The sequence below is a fragment of the Callospermophilus lateralis genome, chromosome Y (assembly GCF_048772815.1).
Source record: "Callospermophilus lateralis isolate mCalLat2 chromosome Y, mCalLat2.hap1, whole genome shotgun sequence".
NCBI classification, from domain to species: domain Eukaryota; kingdom Metazoa; phylum Chordata; class Mammalia; order Rodentia; family Sciuridae; genus Callospermophilus; species Callospermophilus lateralis.
This window is the reverse complement of record NC_135326.1, coordinates 8,656,940-8,672,983: the sequence shown is the minus strand read 5'-3', so window position 1 is coordinate 8,672,983 and position 16,044 is coordinate 8,656,940. Positions and strand designations below refer to the sequence as shown.

Here is a 16,044-nt window from a genome sequence, read left to right as displayed (position 1 = left end):
TAGCCTCCGTCAAGTTCCTCCTGGCCCTCCCTCCCCTCACTGTGCCCCTGGACACGGGTCTTGGCCTTGGTCTTCCCGGGGATGGTTGTCGGGGAGATCATGACGCTGTGCAGTTGTTTTAACATGGAAGAGCAGGAAGCGGGAGGAGATGGGGGAAGGGGGAGGAGGAGCAGAGGAAGAAGAGGAGCAGGGAAGGCCCTGGGGAGCATCTGCGTCCATCATGTTTGATCTCAAGTGTTGGATGCTTGTTTCTACAAAAGCCTGTCTGTTCGTGAGCTTTCGATACCTGGTAAATGAGTTCGTGCCTCTCACCACCCAGGTTTAACAGAGTGCTAGTCAGGTTCCTTAGGCCTTGTCCCGTAGCCCTTCACCAGGAGGGAGACGTTCTGTGGCAGTGAGGGCTGTCACTGTGCAGTGCTGGGCGGGATCCGCCTGAGCAGTTGGGGAGTGCGGGGGTTCAGTGCAAACCAAGGCTGGCTTTTGGCAGCTGAAGTTGGCCTCTTGGTGCTGTCTTCAGTCAGAGATGTGACACAGTCATGTTCCCTAGAGTACAGTTCCTTCATTTGTAAAACGTGATGTCTCGTTTCACAGTTTTACGAGATCATTGGAAGACACTTTATGAACATAAGGTAGAAAAGAATCGTAAAGGTGCCAGGCGCCGTGGCACACACCTGTAATCCCAGCGGCTCGGGAGGCTGAGGCAGGGGAATCTCAAGTTCAAAGCCAGCCTCAGCAACTTCGGCCCTGAGCAACCTAGCAAGGCCCTAAGCTCTAAATAACAAAGGGATGTGGCTCAGTGGTTAAGCACCCCTGGGTTCAGTCCCTGGTACCAAAAAAAAAAAAATAAAGGCATAATATTATTTAGGCACCTAACATATTTCACTGCACTTTACACACACACACGTGTATGCATGTATGCATATACACTTTGATATATGTGTGTGTGTGTGTAGCTGATTATTGCCATTGTAACTTTCTTTTTCATTTTCGTTTACTTTTCCTCTTTCCACCCCCTCCTCTTCCTCTTTCTTTCTCCTCCTCCTGTTCCTGCTCCTCTTACTTTCCCTCCTCCTTTCTCCCTCTTCCCGCTTCTTCAAGTCCTCCTCCTGTTCCTCCTGGTTCTCCTCCTCCTCCTCCCCCATCTCCCTCCTCCTCCTCGTCCTCCCCCTCCCCTCCCTCGTCTCCCTCCTCCTCGTCCTCCCCCCTCCATCCTTCTCCCTCCTCTTCCTCCCCCTCCCTCCTCCCCCTCCCCTTCCCCTCCCTCCTCCCCCTCCCTCCTCCTCCTCCCCCTCCTCCTCCCCCTCTGTCCCTGTACTCCTCCCTCCTCCTCCTCCTCCTCCTCTTCCTCCTCCTCCTCTCTCCTCCTCTTCCTCCTCCTCTTCCTCCTCCCACCCCTTCTTCCTCCTCCTCCCCCCTCCTCCTCCCCCCTCCTCCTCCCCCTCTGTCCCTGTACTCCTCCCTCCTCCTCCTCCTCTTCCTCCTCCTCCTCTTCCTCCTTCTCCTCTCTCCTCCTCTTCCTCCTCCCACCCCTTCCTCCTCCTCCTCCTCCTCCTCCCCCCTCCTCCTCCCCCTCTGTCCCTGTACTCCTCCCTCCTCCTCCTCCTCTTCCTCCTCCTCCTCTCTCCTCCTCTTCCTCCGTCCTCTTCCTCCTCCCTCCCCGTACTCCTCCCTCCTCCTCTTCCTCCTCCCACCCCTCCCTCCTCCTCCTCCTCCTCCTCCTCCTCCTCCCTCCTCTTCCCCCCACTTCCTGTCATTTTGTGCAGTGGATAATTCTGATGGCCTGTGCCCGCCTGCGTAGATGGTTCATCTTTCACAGCTCATTAAGGTGCTTCCAACAGGAGACAACTTTGGGAACTTCTGTGTGTGTGTGTGTGTGTGTGTGTGTGTGAGTGTGTCCATCCTAAAAACAAAGTGAGAGGCCAAGGACACTGAGGGGCAGTGCTTGGCCCTGGACCTGGTTCTCAGCTCTGCAGAGTGACTCTTTGGAGGCTCTGCAGGGCCAGCTTCCTTCCACCGGGGCTGCAGCGCCGGCCAGCTGTGGGACAGGGCTCCCTCCTGGGCCTCAGGAAGCCCCCCAGCCTGTGCAGAGGCTTCAGCTCTTGCTTGCTGGCCTTCCCCAGGAGAGCTCCTCAGAGACAGTAGTTGGGGTGCTGGTGGAAGAAAACCAAAAGAGCTCAGTCTCCGTGGGTGCAGACCTCCTGAAATCTGCACATGTGACTTGCAGCGGGGTGCGACCTGCTGTTCTCCACACTGGGCTGGGACCCTTGGCGGGTGGTTTGTCCCTGCAGCTCATGTGACCACCTGGGCAGCAGCAGCAGCAGCACCCTGCAGGGCAAGGGCTCCTGGCCCTGGCCTCTGATTCCTGTCTTTCCCTCTGATGTCTTTGTTTTATTTGGCACTGAGAAGACACTGAAATATTCCTCCATTTCAGGAAAGCACCTCTATTTCATTTCCTGCAAGGTAACAAGTCAAGGTGGTGAGTTCTTGCTACCCGAACGCTGTCCCTGCAGGGCCTGTTTGTCATTGCACCCGCTGCTGCTTTCTAGTGGCCCTCGCCTGTGCTCCTTGAACGCTGCCCGGCCGTGTTTCTGGCTTTGTTTTCCTGCAGATGTTTTCCTGCTTTTTCCCCTTTTGCCTGACTCCCCTGACACAGGCGTGTCCCATGATACTTTCACAAGCACCTCGTTGTCTTTCCATGACACTCCTTAAGCCACGGTGCGTGTCACACTGAGCAATCATGAGATGACGTTTCCGGTCGGCTTGCTGCATCTTGGGGCGTGCGTCCACCTGGGAATTCTGGGGAGTGTCCACCCTGATCAGGTTGGGTGACATCTCATCCTCGGTTTTCACTTGTTTTCCTGAGCATTCCCCAAACTTAAAAAACAACAACAAAACAAAAACGCAGTTATGAGTGACCTGGTTCATTTTTATTTTTCTCCTTATAAAGACTCCGTCTCATCTATTTGATAAAACGTACTGTCTCTTAAGAGTTTCCTATATTTAGGTCTTTCATAACATTTGTTTTGCAAATAAATCCTGTAAACTTTTGAAGATGTTCAGTTGGAAAACAAAGCCTGTCATTTAGCAGAAAACACGTGGAAGGGGGAGCGAGCGCTTAAATACTGCCGTTGAGATCATTAGCTGCAGAGAGCTGTGATTCTGGGTTTTACCTGTTCACGGGTGACATGTTTTTCTCTGACTACTAACTTTGCTCACCTAATCCTTACCTAAGAGCAGTTGATAAAGGGCACAACTTTGAGAAAATATTTGCATCCCAGCCAGAAGGTGGGAAATATACACAGACACAAAGCACATGCGGGTAAATGTGCACATATATGTTCATGCACATATAGTCATACTCACATGCATTTCCATATACACATAGGTATATGCAAATGCACACGGCTTCCTGTCCGTTCTTGCTGGGGTTCTTGTGCGGTAGGCAGAACCCCGTGCGGTACTCCCACTTATGCCAAAGCACGCTGCAGGCCACCGGAGACGTGCAGGGGACAGCTGCTACAGGAGAGGACCTGGCAGTGTCAAGAGGAGGGGACGAGTGTGCTTGAGCATGGCCCCACGACGCCCCTGTGTGGGGTTTCAGGAGCCAGGCTCCGAGTGACAGATGGCTTCTGTGAGGGACGACGGATGCAGGGCAGGGACCTAAGTCATCTCCAGCATTGGAGCGCAGGGACTCACTGAGTGTAAATTCTGTGACATTGTGACAGATGATCATCTCCACACCCAGCACGGGGCTAGGTAGAATTCAGGAGAAGCTCCTCCGTCTCTGTCGCTGGCCCCAAGGCCCTGTTCCCATATTTGAGACAGGATTTCCGAGGAGACTGTTAATGCGGCCTGGCGCGTCCTCCAGGGTGGGTGAAGCTGAGCAGCCTCCTCCCACGGGCAGTGCCGAGGGTGGCCGGTCCTGCAGCAGCAGGCTGCCTGGCCTGGGTGGATGTCCCCGGTGCCCGCGGCCCTGGCCTGACTGTGCAGGCACTCAGCCCGCCCTTGCCTGCTGTCTGGTCTGTAGTTGGGCCAACAGGCAGCATCAGCCCCAGTTCCTGACGTCCTGGTAGATGGTGAGGAGGCCAGAATCGGCCTCTGGTTACACAGTAGATCACACACAAAATCCAGCATAGAACTAACCCATCAGCACATATTTACCCTGGAAATACAAGGGGACTGGCCATCATTGTTTATCCTACTGATAAACATTCCATGAGCTTAAAAATGATACAGCAGTATGTACAGTGACAGAATCAGGTCTCACGTATTCACTGCAGGACAAAGTCTTTGCAGATTAGTTCCATGATGCACGCGAAAGGGTACAAGGTTTTGAAGTTGGGCTTGTGATCTTGGTCTGCAAGCTTGTGTGCACGCAGGACCTTGGGCGAAGTCACCTGTGCAGAGCTGGTGCTCCCAGGCCCCCTCCTGCAGGGGCTGCGGAAGCTCCTCAGAGGGCCAGCGTGTGGAAGGATGCAGTCAGCCGCAGGGCTCAAGGCTGATTTACCGACGCCATAAAAGTCTGTAGTCCTTGCATTAAATAGCAGGGTATATACATTTTTCTTTTAGAACTTTATTCATAAGAAATTAAGTACTCCTTGAATAGTAATTCAGATGCCTCAAATAGTAAAACTAAATGTAATTTCTTTTCCTGTAATGTGCCATTTGGTCGCAGGACAATAATGTTTAAGGCTTTCCTAGGTTTAATGGGTAATGGAGATTGGAACTCTTTTTATAAGTGATCAGATTTGTCCTTGAATAAAAAGACATCGCAGACACCTCAGTGTTCAGTTTGCTTGTCTTATCTGAGCTTTCCGAGCTCTTTTCCCGAGGAATCCTTGAGTATTTGCTCTCTCTCTTTCGAATTTCATGAAATGATATTTAAGGAAGAATTCCATTTTAGGAAGATAGATGGTAGCAACATTGGAAAGTTCCTGCGGTGAGTGGAATGTGTAGAAGATATGACAGCAGTTCTGAGGGGCTAAAGTGACAGGAAACGGTCACTTCCAGGGAGCGCTTGGCCCTCCCCAGCTACCTGCCTTAATGTGCATCAGCTGGCAGGGACTTGGCAGCCTTGGGGACAGGGCAGGAGGTATCAGGCAGTGTCAGTGGTTGCAGTACAGACAGCTGTGTGTGGCCTGCAGGGCAGGAGGGGGTGGAGAGAGGGCGAGGAGGGATGGGGTGGTTTACAGAGCCCCGTCCCAGGAGTGGGTGCCTTGGCCTTGGGGTCACGTGGTCCTGGGGGGGGAGGGGTTGTCAGTTGGGAGTGCTGGAGGGAAGCAGCTCCCAGGACCACCGTCCGGGGGACACAGGAGGTAGGGCAAGACCTGCCAGAAGCAGCTGTCCCTCTTCCCTGGGGATGGCCACTCTGCCTGCGGCCAAGGTTGCTCTTGAGCCACCGTGAGGAGCGCTGTCCTCTGGCCTCTCTCAGGCACTGTCCAGGGCGTGAAGTCCTGGCCTTGTTCTGAAGCCTCTGGAATCGAGGTCCTGACGCAGTGCTACTGATGAGGAAGGTCGCCCTCCTGCAGAATGAATGGCTGCGGAGACCTGGGGGAGGGGGTGATCACGGCACGTGGCCCTGTTGTCTGCGTCAGTTCAGGAGAGGAGGAGGGGGAGGCAGGAGGCAGGAGGAGGCTGCTCTTGGCCTCTGCACCCCGCTCAGCCCTTCTCCTGCCTTCTGCTGGCGAACCCCTTCTGAAGGCCCGCAGGATTGAGGCCGGGGGAGTGTGTCCTGCCACAAACCTCAGACGATGTGCTGTGCAGAGAGGCTCCGCGGCTGCCGAGGAAACCCTGGGTCACGGGAGACGCCAGTCGCGTAATAGACACGGAGTCTTCCACCCGAGAGGTCACGGCAGGAACGTGGCCCGGCAGAAAGCGTCCCTCCTGAACCGCTCAGTGGTTTCAGAGGCTTCTGACCCAGAGGAGGGTAAACCCATGAGATCAGCTCAGGTGTGTTAAAAGGGGCTGGTCATCATCATCTGCAGCTTATGGGGTCTTTAGGATAGGAATGAAAATAGATTGTCCCACAGATGAGAAACTGGAGCAGAATCGTATCTTCTGCTTACGGGAGCCATCCTGTGAACAGGACGTCCGGCCAACGTGACAGGGCACAGTATGCTGTCCCATGGTGGCACATGCTCAGAGACACGTGGGAGACTCAGGAGTCCCGCGGTTCGCACTGACCTACGCACCAGCGTTCACGCCCATCCGGTTAAAAACAAAGCCTTTTTTGCTCAAACACATATAAAGTGTTGCCAGGCCTGCTGGGCCATCTTAGGAGTTCCGTGTCCTGGAAACGATCCCCGCGGGTTTCCGTCCAGCGCCAGAGACCTCTGTTGGAGTCTGGCTCAGGCAGCACGTTGCCTTAAACCCATGTGTTGGAATGAAGCTCGCGGCTGTGATGTGGCCTTCCAGGAAGGCACTGGCCAGGGCCCACTCCTGGTTTGCTTTCAGATTTGCCCTTGGCTAATCTCTGAATGTGTCAATCAGCCAGAAAACATGAGCCCTCCAAATCGCAACTGGAGTCCATTGTGGGAACGGAGCTGAGCTGCCAGTTTTGAAAGAGAGAAGGTTTCCCTCCGGAATCTCATTTAATTCTACAGAATTTATGGGTTTTATCTTTTGTGACTCTTAGGTGTTAAGCCGCAAGTGTGAGCTGATTTAAGAGAACGCGTGTTAGGCACACGGGAGACACACCAGATAGAACCCCCTGCTCCTGGTTCTCCTCTCCCTTTGCCAACACAGGAGTAACTCCTTAGACATGGCTGCTTAATAGAGGCTGAGAAATCCACCAACACAAAATAGCACCCTTGTTTGTGAATAAAGAGAGGAGAATGAAATTAGAAAAGTGTAATAGACTGTCCTCAAAAGATCCAAAGACGAATGTCTGATCCCTGAGTCCAGGATGTCTTCAAAGAAGAGGCTGTAGTGGGATTCAGGACCCGTGTCCTCTGCTCTCCCTGAACTGTGATGTTTCTGGATCCGGAATTCTGTGATGGTTTTTCAAGGCACAGTGAGACTGAGCTCTCTCTCTCCTGGCACATGACAGAGACTGGAAGGCGCAGGGCACTGTTCAAAGGGACATAATTGGTTTCCCAAAGGGGTGAATAAAGATGGTGTCACCGTCTCTTGAGCTGCCAGCCGAAGAATGCTGCTGATTGTTGGGAGCATCTGGACTCGTCCTAGGCACAGGAATTGGGGGTTTGGCTGGTGACAACCGGGCCAGGGAGGCCTGAGCTAACAGAAGGAATCACATCATCTGTGCGTCCACAAGACCCAGTCAGCACCGTGCAGCCTCCGAGGCCCTGTGGTGTCAGCTCTGCAGCGCAGCCAGGAGGAACAAATACTGGAGAAGGATTTTCAGGGAAGCTCCTGAATCGGCACATTGGTAAGATATATTCTAATGGTTTAAGCGTGACATTTATGGAAATAAAAATATTGCAAATGCGTTTCTTAGCGCTCCTTTCTACCTGGTTTTGCGTACCCCCCACTAAAACGCAAGCGACTGAAGGTCTTATAAAGTGGAAAGGTGGAGTCCTCCCTTTAAGTGGTGCTGGGGATTGAACCCAAGGCCTTGTGCAAGCGAGGCAAGCGCTCTGTCAACTGAGCTGGATCCCTAGCCCCCAACACTTAACTATTTAATAAGAAAAAAAAGTGATGTTTTCTTAGACTTTAACCTTGTTTGTCATGAAGCTCAAATATATGAGAATTCCCATGTTTTCCCCAAGAGATTCTATAAAGACATTTACTGTGACTTTAAATATTTAGATCTCAGCAACATGGGAAGAGACAATGTTCATGAATTAAGTCGAACTGTTTTCCGTGTTATTCCTTTTCATGAGGGGCCATATACCAATCCTGTCTGTATCTGGGCTTACATTTCTCTTTCTTCTGAGATTTCTTCATGGGAATTGGTAGGGTGAGCCGGGTGCCTGTAATTCCAGCTGCTGGGCTCTGAGGCTGAGGCAGGAGGATCGTGAGTTCAAAGCCAGCCTCAGCCAAAGCGAGGCCCTGAGCAACTCAGGGAGACCCTGTCTCTAAGTGAAATACAGAATAGGGCTGGGGACGGGGCTCTCTACACTCCAGTTCTATTGGGGGATCTCAGAGAAGTTTCCAGAGGGTCCTGCCCAGGACCACCCTTGACCACCCTTGACTTTTTGACTGACAGCAGGGTGACATCAGACTTTCTGGTCCCCCCTGCCATGGCCACTCTAGGTCCCCTTGGCCCCTACTGACTGATTCTCATTGGAACCTGTTCTGGGATCTGGTCTTTGCCAGGGTCACAAAAGTCCCTCTGTTGCCAAAAGCTCAGTCCTTGTCCCCAGGGCCAATCCAGTAACAAGGACACAGTTCTGAGAAAAAGAAAAGAAAGTTCATTGCTTTGCTAGCAAAGGAGAGACCCAGGGGACTCCTGTCCCAGAGGCTGTGGCTGTGAGCAGGAGCGGGGAGGGGCTTTTGAAGGGGTGACTGAGAGGCAGCGCGCCCCAGGTTCTCAGTTGGGGTTGCCCTTCTTGATGTGGGTGACAGTCGTCTCTGAGGTCACCTGGTGCCATCCCCACAGTCTGGAAGACTGTTCCTGGGGAGGGTGTGACTCAGGGTGGACAGCTCTGCCTGGGATGGGAAGAGGCCCTGAGATTAGGGAAGGGGAGGGGTCAGGAGGAGAGGGAGAGGGGAGGAGAAACGCGTCTGTTGTAAAAGTTAGCTGGCCCAGCGGCAGGGGCTGCATTCAGAACCCCCAGGGCTCCGCTGTGGCACCTCCTCCAGGGTCCCCGTGTTCTCGTCTGATGGTGGACCTCCGTGTCTCCTGCAGACACGGGTGGTTTTGCTGGGAACGCAGCACCTCCCGTTGGCCTGCAGGGCTGCAGGTGAACAGCTTTTTAAAAGAGGAAGCACATGGGGGTCAGTAGTGGGCCCGGTGTTAGAATTATTGCCCTAATGTCATGTCCCCACTGTCCTGGCTGGCTGTGGGCCTCCTGGCCTCCTGCTGTGGGGTAGCTGCAGTAGGTTCTGGTGTCTGCTGGAGTGCTGCCTTGCTCCTCTGCACCTCCGCCCTCCCCGCCCCCATCCCCCTGTCTCCTGGTGGCCCGCTCCTGCTTGCTGGGTGTTTGGGAAGTCTGACCCTGTGTGGCCCTGGCTGGTCCTTGGGCAGCTCAGCCCTCTCCCGGGATGAAGCCCAGTCATCACTCTCCAGATCCAGCGAGCATTGCCAAAGCTGGGCTGGAGGAAGGAAGAAAGAGGCCATTTGTGAGCGCCTGGGGGAGGCTGGCTCCTCAGACTCCTCAGGTTTTACTGGGGGAGGGGACCTGAGGGTGGCTTTGCATACCCAAAGACGGGCTCAGCCCCTGGGAAGTCTTCCCTCCTCCCAGATGGAGGTGGGGGCGGAGGGCGGGGCCCTTTTCCTAACTGCTGCAGCCAGACCCTCCTGCCCTGCAGCTCCGCCTCAGCTCTGCCCCCTGGTGGGGAAACACGGAGACCCGAGGAGAGGCCGCGGTGTGGTCCCACACCACTCCACCCGGCAGGGGCACCCAGGGTCTCTGTGTGATGGATCTTTAGACCATGTGCTCAACCATTGAAAAAGGTAAAAAGAATCCACTTAAAGAAGGAAGAGGAGGAGGAGAGAGTGGAGTTGATTTCAGGAGGCAGTTTAGGGTTTCTTCATCCAAAGGAAGAGGAACAAGTGGAAGAGGATGGGGGAGGGGGAGGAGGACGATGGGGAAGGGGGAGGGGGAGGAGGACGATGGGGAAGGGGGAGGGGGAGGAGGGGGAGGAGGGGGAGTGGAGGAGAGGGGGAGCAGGGAGGTGGACCTGGTTTTCAGAATGCACTTAACAAATCCTTGATTTAAAAGGAGACTCTTTCCCCAAACTGCAGGTAGCTACAGGAGGCAAGAGAAGAAGCAGATGCGCCTTGGTGGCCAGTGGGGTGACAACGTGGTGACATCACCCCCAGGGTGACGCCGCTAGACCAGGAACCGCCAGCCACCGTCAGGTGGTGTGTGGACAGCAGCACTGTGGCCAGAGCCTAGGGAACCTCGGGAGAGCCCGGGCCTCAAAGGCAGCGCCTGCCGGGATCATGTTGGGGACAGGGCTTGCTGTCCTGAGGTCGGGCCCTTTGGGAAATTTGTGAGGAAACCGGGATGACCTTTCTTAAACTCTGCGAGAACCTGCGCTGGCCGGAAGGGTCAGGAGACGTCTTGCTTATAGTGAAATACAGAAACACATGTTAAGACTCATTTCTGCCCTGAGGATAACAGGGAGGTGACTTTGTTCCTTTCTTTCTCTTTATTTAATAAAGAATAAACTGACCACGCATCATATATGATGGCTGTACCATTTTGTGCGATAAATACTTGAACGCAGACACACACCCCCGTTTCAGCCAGGAGACTCATATGGGATGAATTATATCCTCCATAAAAATTAGTATGTCGACAACCCAGTTCCCAGGACCTCTGGTTGTGACCGTCTGTGGAGGTAGCGTCTTTGAAGACATGGTGGGTCACAGTGGGGTGCTCAGGGTGTGCACTGACCCAGTAGGACTGAGGTCTTTGTGGGAAGGAGTGTGGACGCAGAGCCGGTGTGTGCTCAGGCCGTTCTGTGGGCTCTGTTACTGGGCGCTGGCCCACCTTGCAGAGGCCCCTGGAGGACCAGGTCAGGATTTGCAGGTCGACAGAGGGGCAGGCCCATGAGGACCACCGTCCCTCACCCACACAGAGTCACCATGCACGCTCACACGGGGCTCCTGCAGAGACGTAGGAGCTGGCTCTTTCGTGCAGTTGTGGTTCGGGTCTGAAATGTGCTGCCAGTGCTGTAGGTTGAAGGCACGGCCCCTGCTCTGGGGCTGCTGGGGCCTGGGGGCAGGAAGTCAGGCCATGGGGCCCTGCCTTGAAGGGCATATTGGGCCCCAGCCCTTCCCCCCTCTCCGTGCTTCCTGTCACGCTCTCTCCACCGTGTGTCCCCCTCCATGATGTTCTGCCTCGTCCCAGGCGCAAAGCATGGAGACCAAGTGACCATGGACAGAAACCTCTGAAACCATGAAGCAGAATTAACCTTTTCTCCTTACAAGTTCATCTCCTCAGGTATTTTGTCACAGCAATGGAAGGAGGGTCTGGCTGGCCTCGTGTCCATGTCTCTATCCTGTGTGGCAGTTCGGGGAGCTCCTGAAAGTTGGGGAGAACAGCTGTGCTACCCCAAAAGACATCATAACCCGACATATTGACCTTGCCCCAGAATAGAGGGCATGGCTGACTTTCCTCCCAAAGTTTCATGGTTAGGAAAGTTGGTCCCCAGGGTGAGGATGTGGGAGCTCTGGGTCCTCCCAGAGGTGAGCCTAATAGGAAGGTCTCTCGTCAGTTGGGGTAAGGTCCTCAGAAGGGACTGTGAGACCCCCGTCACCCACCATGAGGTCATGCTGCCAAGGTGCCCCCTCTAGAGCCTGCACCATGGTATTTGGACTTCCAACCTTCAAAACTCAACGAAAGACACCTGTTTTCTTTTTAAAGGTAACCTGCCTCAGGTGTTTCCTTATAGTAACCAAAGTAAACTAATACAGCAGGGGAATAAAATGACTCACCAATTCAAAGTAGGTGCATGTCCCAATAGCAGAGGGATCCGTGAACTCCAGAGTTCCCTCCAACTGCAAAGCAAGCACGTGGAGATTCGGGTAGTCTCAGGTTAATGAAGATCTCATTCGGGCACTGGGAAGAGATTGATGTTTCCTACAATGCCAATACATTGAGAATGATTATTAGGATTTCACTTATTTTGTTGGTACCGGGGTTTGAGCCGCTGAGCCACCTCCCCAGCCCTTTTATGTCCTATATTTAATTCAGAGCACGCTAAGTTGTCCAGGGCCTCACTGAGGCTGGCTTTGAACTTGGGATCCTCCTGCCTCAGCTTCCTGAGTCTCTGGGACCACAGGCGTGCAGCACCACGCCTGGCTGGGATTTTATTCATCAAGTTCAGGGGGAACAAAAATTCCTACAGGTGAATGCGTCGCTGTTTTGCTGAGGACTGGAAATTGCTTTGAAGGCCAGTGGCCTGGTCAGTAGGCCCACAAGAGAGGGGAGGAATCCCGGGGATAAGTCGAAGGTGAAACCAAGAGTTTTGGGGTAACTGGAAGAATAGCCCGTTTGGCCGGTTTCCCGCTGTGTTCTCACCACCCGTAAACGCTCTGTGGCGGACAGTGACCCCCTCACAATGCAGCTGTAAGGGGCACTCACCTGCCGCGCGGGAGGCCGTGCACAGCCCAGGACAGAACCAGGCTCCTCACCAAGTCTCCTGACTCCAGACCCAGGGCAGGCTCTTCTGACCCTGAGTAATGAATTCCAGGGCCCGCAGAACCTTCCAGAATCTGTGGGTGGGCTTCAGCGAGGCCCCGAGCGCCCGAGAGGGACATGTTCACGTTCATAGTTAGCGTTCTTCTCAGGGAAAACACCTTGTTCTTTCAGGGTTCTTAAACGGCTTTATGACCTTTACAAACCACCCCAGAGAAAGATGCCCAGGAAATAGAGACTACAAAGGCTCTGACCCTCAGTCCTGCTTTCAGACATGTCCTCACCACTCCCACGGAGTGTACCCCCGGAAAAGCTCTTTCCTGTCACCCTCGTGGCATTAGTCTTTTTAGGATGGCGACCGAGATAGGGGGGAGTAAAGGCGGCTGGTGGGCGGCATTTCTCTAGTTGTGTGCAAATAGGGACCATTTGCACTGGCTGTTAGGTAGCCAGCCGCCCTGATGAGAAATACCACTGCTCACGCCGGGTTCCCTGTCTGCAGACACAGTGAGCGGATGGGAGGATCCTGCGGAGGTTCCTGTTGGGGGCATGGCCTCCTCCTGCTGTGACTAGCCGGGAGGTCCCGGGGGACTGTCCTGTGGAGCAATCCTGTAGCCAGGGCGCCCCCTGGTGGGCAGAGGCCTGCAACTGCACCACTGCCTGCCGAGCAGCCAGCAGCAAGAACATGGGATAAACCTGGTGAAGGCAGAGGCTGAGGTCAGGCATGCTCTGAGGTCAGGCTGAACAGAGACCCTGTGTCACACAGAGACGGGGCGGTGCCCAGCTGCCAGAGCTCAGAATGAACCAACACGGGGGGCCTTAGGGAGTACGCCGGCTGCCTGTGCAGATGGGAAGCTGTTGGAGTGTGAGGTCTAGATGTGGCTTTATGTCTCCAATGACCAGGTTGCAGGAATCCCAGTGCCAAGAGCAGTAAGGTCCCGGCTCACTCCTGTGACCCACGGGGACGGTTCATGCCTCCAGCCCTGGCTCTCTGTAGGACTAGAGGTGCTGTCCCCAAAGGCCTTGTGAACTGGATGCAGGAAGGAATCCTACAGCCGCTGCCCGAGCGCTGCAGGATTTTAGTTTGCAGCAGGCAGGATGAGGGCGCGCCACTCTCTCCGCGACCTTCATGGCAGGAAGAAATATGGGTGCAGAATCTCCGGGGTGGCAGGTCACTGCGGCCAGCATGGCACAGGCCACAATCCTCATTTCAAAGAGCATTTCACTGACTGGGCTCCGGCCCCACAGGGTTGAGGATCTGTGTCACTTCATCAGTAAACCAAGACCAGAACTGAGACGCGGTAAGAGGCGGCTCCTCCAGGGCTGCTTTGGCTGCACACTGACCCTTTGCCCAAAGGCACATCTTTCCCAGGCTGACCCCCCATCCCTGAAGGCCGGGGAGAGCCTACGACCCGGTCATTCCACTCCAACACGGGGCAGCTCTAGGGACATGTCCCCCCAGGCCCCGTGCTTAGCTCTGGGCTGCCGCGCCGCCAGCTCCTCCAGCTCCTCTTCCTCCTCTTCCCGCGGGTGAATTCGTAACAGCGACATCTCACCGTCTGCTTCCAGAGGACCCAATCCACAGCACGAAGGTCTCCAAGACAGTTCAAGAAATAGCTCAATGGGCTTCTGTTTGTTAGGTTAGCTTTTTGCTTAATACCCCTTTTGAGAACTTAACTTCGTGGGAATAGACTTGATTTGTCTAGACGAGATAAAGAATAGGGTCATGTGTAGGGTTCTCTTATCTATAGAACTTAAAATACGGTTATTAATTGGTGACTTATAAATCGAAGTGTTATTTTAAAGCAAAAAAATCCCACTATGATCCATTTTGCTCAGTTCTCTGAAGGAGAGATTCATTTGGCCATTGCACAATGCAGAGATGTGTCAGTCATGTTGCTTTTTTTTAAATTTTTTATTAGTTTAATGGTTATTTTTGTGGTCTGTTATTTATTGTTGGCAAACAGTGGCCTTTTGTGGAAATCTTTGCTTATTAGATCTTTTCTTAAGAAGAAACTCAAAGTTTATTTTTGCACATTGACTGTCACCTGAATGTGTGCCGCAGAGTTAGTAGAAATGGCCCAGGAGACCCCTCACCTGTCCGTCATCTTACTCATTGACTAAGTGGAACACAAGGAAACGGGAGGCGGCCATCCTTCCCTCTGACGTGCAGAGCCGAGCTCTTCCTGCAGGGGGCAGCGTCCTACAGCACAAAAGGCCAGTCCCGGCCTCTAATTATCCGCCCAGTAACAGATTATTATTGGGCTTCTTGATCTAATGTTGAGAAAAAATCCTTTCCCACAATGTGATGATGAATTCGCTTGTTTGTGGCAGATTTTAGTAGCCAACAGTATTGCTTCATTTTAAAAAACGCTCACTGTGGAGCTTTCGATCATTCTAGTATTTTTAAAGGACCCTGGTTGATTCTGTAGCACCTCGCAGCGTTTAGGGGCTTGATTCTCTGCTCAACCCCTGGGAACCCGTCCCCTTGGAAAGCCCCAGGTTGGAATGTTGATGTCGGCCTCGGTTTCTACTGTAAGCAGAGACGAGCGCCGGCCACTGTCTATGTGGATTAATCCACTGAGGGACTCTGCTGGAGCGTGGCGCATGGAGGAGGTGCACCTTCCTTGGAGGGGATGGGTCCGCGGGGGCACGCCCTGGGGAACGTCTCCTGTTCCTGGCCCCTTCCTGGCTCCCTGTCTGCTTCCTGAGCCTCCCGCCGCTCCGTGCCCATCTGCCGTGATTTTGTGCCCCACAACAGGCCCAGAAGCAGTGGAGCCCGTTAACCCCCCACTGAGACCTCTGAAACCATGAGCCCCGCTAAGTCTGTCCCCCCGTAAGTCGTTTTCATGCCACGGAAAGTCGATGAGCCCAAGGGGACCGGTGCCAGCTAAGACGGCCGAGGCACAGCCACAGTGTGAACTCTGTGTGTGACCCAAACATTGCTGTGTGGCACCGGACCGTACGGCACTGTGACAGCCCGCGCTCTGCGATAAGCTCCAGCTTGCGAGATAGAGCCTCACGTTCAAGCATTGTGCACACACCCATGCACACACACACCCCTACCTATATGTCTATATACGATGGATGGATTCTGTAATACATGCACATGTATGTGCATACATGTCACATATATGTAAATACGTGTAAATGAATACACAGACATACACACGTGTATATGGTGAGCTCTGCAAGACAGATGGGGGTTTCGTATCAGATGCCGTGTTGCACCCACTGTTGGGGGCGCGTGGTTGCAGTCTGTGCCTGAACTAATAATTGGGTGAATTTATCAATGTAGCTCGTTTTTATGCAGCGGCACAGCTTCCTGTGAAATACCTGTGAGATCCCTCCAGAAGTGGCACCCCCGTCTCACGTGATTGCTGTGTTTCCGTTTGCACGTAGCCTCCTGTGAGTCACCGAGGCGAGCCTGTAGCGCCACGCCTGTGGCCTCCTCACCGCACCTCCCGGTCACAGCCAGCGGGGGTGTCACGCCTTTGCCGTGTGGGCTTCTGGGGGACACTGAGGATCCGCGCTATAGCGGCCACACTGCCCACTTCCCAGCGGCTGCAGGTGGCTGGTGCCCAGTTCCTGGCAACATTCTAGGGGTCACTTCATCGACACGGTTGCTCTGATGTTTGTCCTGCACACAGAGGGAGCTATCAGGGGACTCGGGTGTCTAACCCAGACCCCCTCGGGAGATGGTGTCCAGCCACAGTGGCCTGGCATCCTCTGCAGGATGGCGAACGCGTGGAAACAGTGATTGTCCACCTCCCAA

The 16,044-nt window shown here is 54.0% G+C and overlaps 1 long non-coding RNA gene across 1 annotated transcript in view; it reads left to right on the top strand.

Annotated features, from left to right (window-relative positions):
• Nucleotides 1-10,301, top strand: part of LOC143639764 (uncharacterized) — a 31,292-nt gene extending 20,991 nt beyond the window's left edge. The window contains exon 3 of the long non-coding RNA XR_013154791.1: nt 9,869-10,301. This is a non-coding gene — a long non-coding RNA (uncharacterized LOC143639764). The remainder of the gene's footprint in view (nt 1-9,868) is intronic.
• The last annotated feature ends 5,743 nt before the right edge of the window (nt 10,302-16,044 follow it).